An 11,443-nucleotide genomic window follows, 5' to 3' on the forward strand; every position below is an offset into this window, starting at 1 on the left:
AAGTTTTGAGCTATACTGGCAAATAGGGCATAATCAGTTAACTTTGTTTATCCCACAGTTGTGATTTCCCTTTGTTCTATGAGGATTACTGGGCCTTTTAACTCTCTGATTCAGATCATATACACAACAACAAACATAATTAATGAAACATGGGTGGCTGGGCAGCTGTATTTCAAAACTACCTTTATGTTAAGCAGTGGGTTAGGGCTGAAACCTGGTTTTAGTTCCTGGCTACACTGGAGACCGGTACAACCCATTTAAACCCAAAAGCAAGTGGCTTCAGTTAGGTCTTTTCACCTACAATTAAGCACCTAAATAGGTAGTGAATCTCTTGAAAGTACTGTAGATTCAGGAGTTTCTATAGAGTTAGTAGGAAACACTGCAATCTCATTTTTAGACAAGTAAGGTCATTTATTTACCTACTTATACTTAATAAGGACTCAAGATAATAATTGTAGATACAGATTTTTGATTATCCACCCCCCTCTATCTGCATCAGCTATCATGCTGTAATATAACAATAATGCTTTCTAACCTAATGGATGTGAGAAAAGGGTGGGAAATTACTGTGAACTACAGTGATGCATCAGGTTCAGCCTGAAGGAACAAAATATAAAAGATTCAAAAAGACCCAAATCACACAGAGAACAATTTAAACATTACAATTCTTTATACAATAACACATAATAAAACATGGGAATAAAAACACTCCCCTCACCCCCAGACTATTTGTATCTTATCAAAGCTATACTACAGCAGTAAGTTCTTTTGATTAAGCTCGCTTACAGCTTAGTTAACTATGAAACTGCCACAACTAGTTTTAAGTCTTAAAAGAAAGATTTGTTGTATAATCTGGCAGGTATTAGAAGGGCTCTAATTTTGAGCGTTTGTATTGACGTTCCCTTCAAGCAACTTAACACTTCAGTTCAGTGATATTCATTCTTAAATATGTCTTTGCGTAGGTGCCACAGAGGTAACTTTACAGCTGAAATATCCATGCCCAAGTATCTCCCAGCTAACAAAAATGAATGCAATTCTTTTACCAAAAGGAGCCCAGAAAAAGCAGGTGCTGGTAGAAGATGCAGTCTGTCTTTATCAGCTAGGGGAAACCATCCCATCCTACCCGTCTGTCCTCAATGTATGGCTTAATTATTCAGGCCTAGGTTTTCAAAAGTGGGAAATGAGTCTGCATACCAGACAAGGGGACCCTGATAAGATCCTGTTTCAGTCTTTTCCAAAAGCCAGGCCCTGCTAAGTCATCTTTACTTGGGCACCCCAAAAAAAAAATCACAAGGTTTTTTTTTTCTTTTGAAGTCCTGTCCTTGCTGTTTCTCTGTTTTATTTCATCCCTTGGGAGGGAATAAACCTCACATTCCTTCCTTACTGCTTACATAGCCCTAAAACACAGCAATGCCTATTTCATTCAAGAACTGAAGGTATTGACTTATTAGCAAGGAGGGAAACAAAAGGAGATGCCATGCCTTCCTGAGCACCATAGGGAATATAAGGTGGATCGATGTTGTCCAAACAGTATAGTACATAGGGTGAGGTTTTCAGAAAACACAAAAGGGAATTAAGAACCTTGTGACTTTCAAGAGAGTTTGGCATTTAATTCCCTTATGTGCTTTTTGAAAAATCCACCCACAGTCAATAGGCAAGGAAACAAAAGCCACAAAAATTACACAGGAGTAAAAAATTTAGTAGTACTAAATCTCTCAAAGTCTTTTGATGTAATCCTCTCTGAGCTGCAAGCGTTGTGACTCAACACAATAAGACCTGCAGCACCAAACATAAATTTTAAAGGGAGTCCATAAGTCAGAAACAGTAGTTTGGTGTTATCCTCAGTACCAGCCACTAGAAGGGGAACTCAAACGTCTCTTTTGCAAAGATGTTAAACTAAGAACATTTGTATATTAAGGGTTTGGGGGTATGGATGTGCGAGTGAAGAAATTCCCCCGTTAAACTACTGGGTCTTCAACTATTTCTTATCAGTGGGAAGATATCTCTCTTGTTTGTTCCTATATGCACAACAGAAAAAGCAGACCTCTTTAACAAATTCTTCGCCTCCATTTTCTTGTGCAGGGCTGGGACTCCCTTACCAAGATTCCAGACGGACTCGGGAGCAACGCCGCCGGGCCTATGGTCGGGGAGGACCGGGTCAGAGGACTTCTGGAGGGGCTGGATGTGTTCAAATCAGCAGGTCCAGATGCTCTCCACCACAGGGTGCTAAGGGAATTGGCAGGAGTTATTGCGGGTCCCCAGCACAGCTTTACGAGCACTCATGGTGCTCTGGCCAGGTGCCAGATGACTGGAAGCCAACATGGTCCCCATCTTTAAAAAAGGGAAGAGGGAGGCCCTGGGCAACTATAGGCCTGTTAGTCTTACTTCAACCCTGGGGAAACTCTTTGAAAAGATTATCAAGGAGCACATCTGTGATGGGCCAGCAGTGGGGATGATGCTCAAGAGCAACCAGCATTGTTTCATTAGGGGCAGGTCCTGTCAGACCAACCTGACTGCCTTCTACGATCAGGTCACAAAATCCTTGGATGCAGGTGTCGCAGTGGACATAGTCTTTCTGGACTTCAGCAAGGCCTTTGACACTGTCTCCCACCCAATCCTCATTAAAAAGCTAGGTGACTGTGGCATTGATGCCTACACAGTCAAATAGATTGCTAATTGTCTGAGGGGTCATACTCAGAGAGTGGTGGTGGATGGGTCATTTTCAGCCTGGAGGGAAGCAGACGGTGGAGTCCCCCAGGGCTTGGTCCACAGCCCACACTATTCAATTTCTTTATTAGTGACTTGGACGATGGGGTGAAAAGGAACCTGTTTAAATTTGCTGATGATACAAAGATTTGGGGTGAGGTGGGCACGCTAGTAGGGAAGGACAGATTACAGTGGGACCTGGACAGGTTAGAGGGGTGGGCTAACAAAAATAGGATGGGATTCAATGCTGACAAGTGCAGGGTGCTGCACTTGGGCAGTAGGAACCAGCAGCACATTTATAAGCTGGGAAAATCCCTTCTCAAGAGCACGGAGGCAAAAACCAATGTGAGGACGCGGTCAGTAGGGCTAACGGATTAGAGGGGTGGGCTAAAGAAAATAGGATGGGTTTCAATACTGACAAGTGCAGGGTGCTGCACTTGGGCAGTAGGAACCAGCAGCACATTTATAAGCTGGGAAAATCCCTTCTCAAGAGCACGGAGGCAAAAAGCGATCTTGGAGTCATTACTGACTCCAAGATGAACATGGGCCGACAATGCAAGGTCATGGTCAGTAGGGCTAACCATACCTTCTCATGCATCTACAGATGCATCTCAAGCAGGGCCAAAGAGTTGATCCTCTCCCTCTATGCGATGCTGGTCAGGCCGCAGCTGGAGTACTGTGTTCAGTTCTGGGCGCCCCACTTCAGGAGGGATGTGGACAGCAATGAGAGGGTCCAGAGGAGGGCCACTTGCATGATCAGGGGTCAGCAGGGCAGACCCTACGAAGAGAGGCTACGGGACCTTAACCTATTCAGCCTCCACAAGAGAAGGCTGAGGGGGGACCTGGTGGCCATCTATAAACTTACTAGGGGGGGACCAGTAGGGTTTGGGAGAGACCTTGTTCCCCCTAGCACCCCCCAGGGTAACAAGGAATAACAGCCACAAGTTGTTGGAAAGTAGGTTTAGATCAGACATCTGAAGGCACTACTTCACAATCAGGGCATTCACAAACGAACATTCAAGGGAAGTGGTGCAAGTGGTGCTGGCTCCTACCCTGGGAGTCTTTAAGAGGAGACTTGCCGTCTACCTGGCTGGGGTCATTTGAGCCCGGTTTTCTCTCCTGCCCAGGGCAGGGGGTCAGACCTGATGATCTACAAGGTCCCTTCTGACCCTACTTCTATGAATCTATGAACATTATCTTAACTCCACAGTTTCTCTGTCTGGAAAGAATTTACGTAAGGTAAGCTGGGTGATTTCATCTCTACTGCTAACAGACAGTAGGCTACCACAGTAGCAGAACTTTTGTCTTTGTCTGATAACAGATATCAAAATCAGTACAAACTGAATTATTCCCCTAAGGTTTGAGCTGAGGGTAAAGCAAAAACCTACATAACTCAAGGATTCAATTTACCAGTGCCTAAATCTGGGACAAAGACTCCAATAAGGAGTAGTATTTGAAGCAGTCGTATCTCAAAATGCTGTAGGATTAGATAATGTTGCCCTTTTATTGAACTTAAAATCGCAAGTCAGTACTTCTGAGGTATTTTAAATGATTTATAATAATCAAAACAAGGAGCTTTCAGTTTGTGGGAAAGGAAATAAAATGTATTGCTCAGCAGCATTTTAAAGAGACAAAGATAATTAAGAAACCTAAGAAAGCAGTGATGTCACGTTAAGTGTAAGACACAAGTCGATCAAATTTCCCAGCAGCCACAAGCATTTTTCAGTATACATGGATTTTCTTTGTTACATCTCAGTTATATTTAATGGTCTAGGAATTAGTCATGTTCCTTAGATGCCCACAGTCTGATATTAAAGCACTTCATCTCAGGATTAAGACAACATTCCAATTCCCAGGTATGAAAGGTTAACAAATTATAGTCCTTCTTCCAAAACGGTTGGCAGTGTAAATTTCAGAAGCACTGAGTTTGGGTTTAATTCTTTCCCCACTGATAGCAATGAATGCAGAACCGTGCGGTTGTTGAGCATGCCTGAAAATCCCACCTTATTGTCCAATCCTGCAATTTTGCAGCATTGCCATCTATTGTGACTATCATCATGATTATATGACATTAGCATTATCATCCCAAGTTTTTTTATACTTGGTATTTTTGAAACACCCTCTTATTTTATGGTCAATGCTACTACATAGGCATGTTGCATTTCATTTAAAAAAAGAATCTAGTTTCTTACCCTTGTGATTGCTGAGAGGCTGGATTTAAGAATATTTGGGAAATAAAAGACCTGATACATCTCAATTCTTAAAATCTAATGTCTGTAGGCTTTTGAATGCTTGGCTACGCTATGTGGAAAGACTGTACTGAAGTCAGAAGGGTCCTCATAGGGGAAGGGATATATTTGTGCAACTTGTGTGTCATTGTGTAAGCAAGAAATGAGAACCTGGGTCTTGGTTTATTGAATTCTGTGATGATAAAAAGTCTCTACCAGATATTCAAAAAGAAAAACAAGGATGTCACCTCTCCAGACATGCTTAAGATGTCACCAGATCTCAAAGGTGACTTGCAAAGGAGAGAATGCGGTTTGTGTTTCATTTTTCAAAGGTGTATTAAAAGGCTTGGAAGTTACTCCTTTTTCCCAGATATCTTTCTATGAGTCCTTTTTACCTTAACATGTCTCCAATATCAGGTCTGCTTTGGCTTTGCTGGAGGATTCCTTGGAGACAATAGACCATGAGCTTTTCCTGTCCTGGTTGAAGACATGTGAGTGTTGATACTGCAACAAAGATGTTTCCTCAACAATGCTTTTTTAAAGTGTTTTTAACACCTGTTTTAAATAGATGAAAAATCATTTCCCTTCTCAGATAAATTTACCTTTTGTCATGTATCTGACATCTTGATTTATTCTCCTCTTCCTCTACCCTCCAGTTCCGGGAAAAGGTCGGCAGAAGGGATATATACAATGCAAAGAAGCAAGCAAAATAAAAGAGTTATTCCTACCTTCAAAGGACACACACTCAAAAAAATTCCTCCTTGTAACTCATACTAAAAAGACTAAAGCCAGCAGGCCAAAATTTGTATATCATTAGTGACAAGGTGCAAGAGTCCCTTTCTGATATAATTCTTAAGCAAAAGTAAGCAATAAGCTGCTGTGTCCATTCATAGGCACACATAGGGTGCGTCTACACATGCAAGCACATGCACTTGCAGCAACTCAAATAGAGGTGGTGCAAATTTTAGCCAGGACTTTGTGCTTCAGTGCACGTGCTTGGACATACACTTTGTTTTGGAGCATATGTGCCACCTGGGGCAAAATAACCCTGCCTGGCTCCTCCTGGGTCTTCAGCCAGGGGGAGCTAGAGCCCGGGGCCAGCACCTGTGCTGTCCCCAGCAGTATAAAAAGCTGCCCTGGCAAGTAGCTCAGGGCTACTAGCTCTCAGGATCTTCTGAGGCCCATCCAATTGGTACCTGGAGACACTACCGCTTGTGCCAGCTGGACTCCTGAAGCAGTCCTGAGAGTTCCCTGCACCCTCTACCCACTGCAGCAGTCTGGCAGTGGGGCTGCTGCCTGGCTGTGACCTGCTGTGCACTTGCCAGATCTGGATGGGAACTACAGAGCCAGTAGAGGCATCTGCCCCTCTGGACCAGCTACCAGTGAACTGCGGTTGAAGGCTTGGCCTTTGTGCAGCACTACTGCCATATGTGTCCCTGCCCAGCCATCTGGGCAGCTATCACTGAAAGATGTTCTGGGTGTGGTGGCCTACTTTGAACTGTCAAAGCATGTCCTCCTGGCCCCATTTGTCCAGGAGGTCAGCCACAGCCAGATGGGTCCAAGGTGCCAGCTCTGAGCAAGCAGGGTCCTGCCACTGACCTCCCTAGCAGGAATTCTGGTGTTCCCTATTGGAAAACTGAAAAATCCCTGATAAATAAAATCCCAAAGTCACTCTGTTAAAATACCCCCAAATCCATGTTCCTCCACAAGTAAAATAAAAGACCACTATAAAGACAAAGAGCAAGACTGAGACAGCGATCAGTTGGACAATGTTTTATTGATATATCTTACAGTGTTAAAGCAAGTCTCTTATAATAATGAAGTGAACTCTAAATACAGGTTTTACGAGTTCATGAATACATGTTTTGCTGCACTCCCACAGGGTGATGGCCCCCACACAAGAGGTTTGGCCCCCCCAAAAGGAGGTTTGGCTCCCCAACAGGGGGTTCAACCCCCTCACAAGAGGTACAAGCCCCCAACAGGGGGTTCAACCCCCAAACAAGGGGTTCGGGCCCCCAACTGAGGCCAAATGGCCCCCACAGGGGCTACCACTCCCCTTGCAAGGCCTCAGGGGGGCTGGTGGTGGGAGGGGACCTGGGGGAGTGGGCGAGGCCATCAGGGTTCCCCCCCATGGTCCCCTTCCCCCTCCTCTAGGCTCCCACCCCAACTCCTTACTCACTGGAGCCGGCACCGGAGCCCTGGTGCTGAAACACGCAGCCTCACCAGCCACATATTTCAGCACCAGGGCAAGGGCCAACCATAGAGATGCTCTGGCAGGCAGAGTGTCTCCATGGAGGACCCAGCCTCCAGTTGCGCTACTTTTTTAAATGTTGATTTTTTTTACATCCCTGGATATCCAGAGGTCTAATTTTCTCTCCGTGCTCCAAGTTTGCAGCGTGGGGAACATTTTTTTGTTCCCACATGTGCCTGTTGCCCCGCCTCAAAGGGGTTTGAGGCGGGGCAAGAGGCACGTGCGCTTGTGTGGACACGCCCATAGGAGTTAATTGCTTGTATAAACTCTGTGTCATTAAATGACTGAAATTTCCTATATTCAGGACCGATGGTGTAGAGAACTATATTGGTTTGGAGAAGGAAAGTGGCATGTTTCCTTTTGCTTAATACTCACCTATGTGTCAAGTGGTATGAGGGCCTGAGGGAAGATCTATTTAAAGGACTGACTTTGGAGACCTGATTTTGGGAAGCAGAAAAAAATAGCCTTTGGAGTATCATTGCTGAAACTGAGACAGGCACATGCCCTTGCCTCGAGGTGTTGCACTGCAGAGCTAATACAAAAGCATAGCAATGAGTTATACTGAAAGAACAGATGAAGGCAGATGGGAGGGGTGCATCTGACAGGGCTCACTGAATACCCTAGGTCCCATATTTATTTATACTGTGAGAATTCCAGTCAAATGCTACAGATAATTATTGCTTGTTTTGATTTTAAAACAAACTGAAAGGAAGAAGTCCCATCCAAGACCTTAAGAGCAGCATCAATTCGGCAGAAACTCACCCAAGCATCCACAGAAATTCCCTTCCACCCTTTCATTCCTATGGGAATTACACCCTCTCCCTTCTTCAGAAAACTTCTCCAAGAGATGTTTTTTGCACTCTGCCCAGAAGATCACCAACTTTTGATTTTGAACTATTTTCTCTGGGCTTGTTTTGTTGACATAAATTTTCCATTTCTGGAATGGACAAGGCAAGCACGAGCCTCTGACCTTCTGGGAAGCCATCTCAAACTTTCTTTCTCATTGCAGGTATCTTCAACAGCATCCTGTAGCTAATGTCTTGATTTAGATAGTGACCTAGAATCTGGAATGTGGGTTAGTTCCCTAGGTAAGAAGTTACTCAAGTGGTTCACAGCTGTCTCCTCCACGATGTTGCCCCCTTGTGGGGTACCTATACTAGAAAACTGTCCCCTTAATAGAACAACAATACCTGCATCTGTGCTACTGTGTAGCCTGTGTGAACGGGAACTTGTCTCAGGCCCTTGAACAGTGCTTGGAGAAGGTAAATGTAAAATGCTTGTGTTCAGTCTACAACAGTATGTTTGTAATTGCTGCTACTGATTTAGCTTTGATGCTGCTGAGACCTGCTATAACCCAGGTATCCGTTTACTAGTTCTTCTTTGTATTATTATTTATAGTTGGACAAGATCTTGGGGTTGCTGACCTGTCATCCCTGTGACTGTAAGGTCAGCCATCTTAATAGTGTCCTTTATTCTTGACAGGTGCAGGATTCAAGCTTTATTTCTTCATCCTCATACTATTCTCTCAATCATTTTCAGTTCTCTGCATTCCTATGCTATTCATATTACAGCACCCCCTGTTGGACAACAATTTATTCTAACAAGTATCTTTGCTCAGGTAATTAGTCTGGCACAAGGCACTCTTATAGTCATACATTGTAAGGGTCTGGAAGGGACCTTGCAAGATCATTGGGTCCAGCCCCCCTGCACCAGGGAGGAAAGACAACTAGGGTCAGGTGATCCCAGTGACGTGACTGTCCAGTCTCCTCTTGAAGATTTCCAGGGTAGGTGATTGCACCACCACTGGAGAGAGTCTATTCCACAGTCTGGACACCCCGACTGTGAAGAAGTTTTTGCTAGAGTTGAGCCTGCAGCGGTCTTCCAGGAGTTTGTGGCCATTACTCCCAGTTTTCCCCAAGGGAAAACAGTTGTTCACTGAGCTCTTGATGTATGCCCCTGATGTAGTGGTAAGCTGCTACCAAGTCCCCTCTCAGTCCTCCCTTTTTTAGGCTGAAGAGGCCCAAGTCCCTCAGCCTTTCCTCGTATGGCTTGCCTTTCAAGTCTCTGATCATACAGGTGGTCTTTCCTTGGATTCCCTTGAGCTTTACCGTGTTTTTGCTGAAGTGCAGCGCCCAGAACTGGACACAGTACTCCAGCTGCAATCTTACCAGTAGAAGAATCACTTCCTTGGTTTTACATTGGTTGATGCATGCCAGAGTATTGTTTGCCCTGCTGGCTACAGCATCACACTGATGGCTCATGTTCATGCGATGGTCAGTTATTACCCCCAGGTCCCTCTTGAGTAGATTAGATCAGTGATTCTCAGCCAGGATGCCTTGGGGTGCTATACTGAGAGATGCGCAAACATTATTCCTAAGATAAACCCAGGATTTCAGACAGGAATCCACAGTGTTAAAAATATTCTGACCTGTTCTGATCTTTCTAAGGTCCTTGTAACAGAAGAATTTCTCTATTATTTTTCTGTAGTAAAAAACTGAGTGAAAACTAAGAGCTGGGCACCTTGAGTCTATCAAGGTTAAGAACCACTTGGCTAGGTTAACAGGCCATTTGAAAAAAAAATCTCTGTAAAACTCCTAATTGGAGCTAACATTGTGAACAGGTAGGATGCACTAGTTGGCCTGTAGCCCCACATTCTAGTCCACTCTTCTTTCTGTCTTAGGAAAACTGCTCAAGAGATGTGGAAGATTATATACACAGGCTATAGGAATGCCTCTCTCCTTCAGGAGGCTAAGGCTAGGTATTTCCAAATACTTGAGTTTGAGAGTTAAGAACGTAAACAATTTAAAATATTTTTTAGCTAATACATTTTCTTATCTTGGTAAATGTGCATTTTGCAATTATCATTATAAAGTAGCATTTCAAAAGCTGCCACATCAGAAAGTCTAGATATAGCTTTTGCCCTATTCTAGGCCCCTTCATCCCCTTCTTAGTAGGGAAACTCCACTACTTAACACGAGCAATTGAACTCTTCCCTATAGCTTTCATTCACATTGTGCCTATAGACCCCAAAATGAAATTGTACAGTGAGCTTTAAATCTATAGTAAAACAATTACTACCTTTAACAGCTTAGCTCTAAATAGGTAAAGTCGACAAATAATGGTAGGAAGCGAGTATTATCCCCATTTCACTTTCCTACTAGCACTTGACTTTATAAGAATCAAGTGATTTTTTTTTTTCCTTCTGTGGAAAATTCAATTTGCCTTAAGGCATTCAGTGAAGAAACTGACCTAATCCCTTGGCAACTCCAGCCCAAGTTGCTGCTGCAGATTTCCACATCTATCAACAGTACCAAGCAGCATTCCATTCTTGAACAATACAACAGAACATGGACCCATTTTCCTTCAGGGCTGTTCTTAACACCTTCACTGCAAAACATGTTATATAATCATGCTTCAAAAGTCAAATTCATATAAGCCAGCAGGTGAAAATGCTATAATGCACTTTGCCTGTTTGGAAAGCTCTAAGGAGCATTGTCAAGTATTTTCTATACTCGTTTCCTTTGTAATACTTAGCTTGAAAATCCAACCCGCCTAACCCTTCTCTGCTATTGCTTTTAACCTTTTGCAGTTGGCAAACATTAATTTTCTTTTGTTCCACTGGTGCTAAAATTGACACTTCCGTTTATTTCCTCACCATTACTTCCTGGCATACTTAATTGACCATTATTTCTAATAATGTCAGTAGAGTTCTGGGAATGATGTTTGATGCTAAAGTGCTACTAGAGAACGAGCTAAAGGAGCAAATTAAGGCACAAATGCGAAGCACCTATTACTTTTTCCCCTTTAGCTTGTAACAAAGTTGATCACTTAACAAAACAAGGCCCCGTCATACCACTAGTATATATAAATGTATGTGGCAGGCTTGCCAGGTTTCACCCAGCTCGCTAGGCTTAGGAGACCACGAATGTGATTGGTAGGGCAAAACCCACCAATCAGAGACAGGCAGGGGAAGAGCCAGGAGGAGAGTGCTCTTCCTCTACTCCAAAGGCAGGGGCAGGAGCAGACTTAATTAGGAACTGCATTTGCATCCCCCCTAATTGGTTCATTTTCAATCTGGGAGTGGAGCTCCAGAAGGGGATGTAAGCAGCTGTGTGCCGAGCACACGGTACAGTTAGCTTGGGACAAGGAAGAAAGAAGAGGTCCCGGGGCTAAGAAGAGCTGGGGGAGCTGCCCAGAAGGCATATCCAGCTGCCCAGAAGAGCCTGAAATATTCCACTGCTGGACAGAAGTGGTGGGC

The sequence above is a fragment of the Crocodylus porosus genome, unplaced genomic scaffold, assembly GCF_001723895.1.
Source record: "Crocodylus porosus isolate Cpor-Errol unplaced genomic scaffold, CroPor_comp1, whole genome shotgun sequence".
NCBI classification, from domain to species: domain Eukaryota; kingdom Metazoa; phylum Chordata; order Crocodylia; family Crocodylidae; genus Crocodylus; species Crocodylus porosus.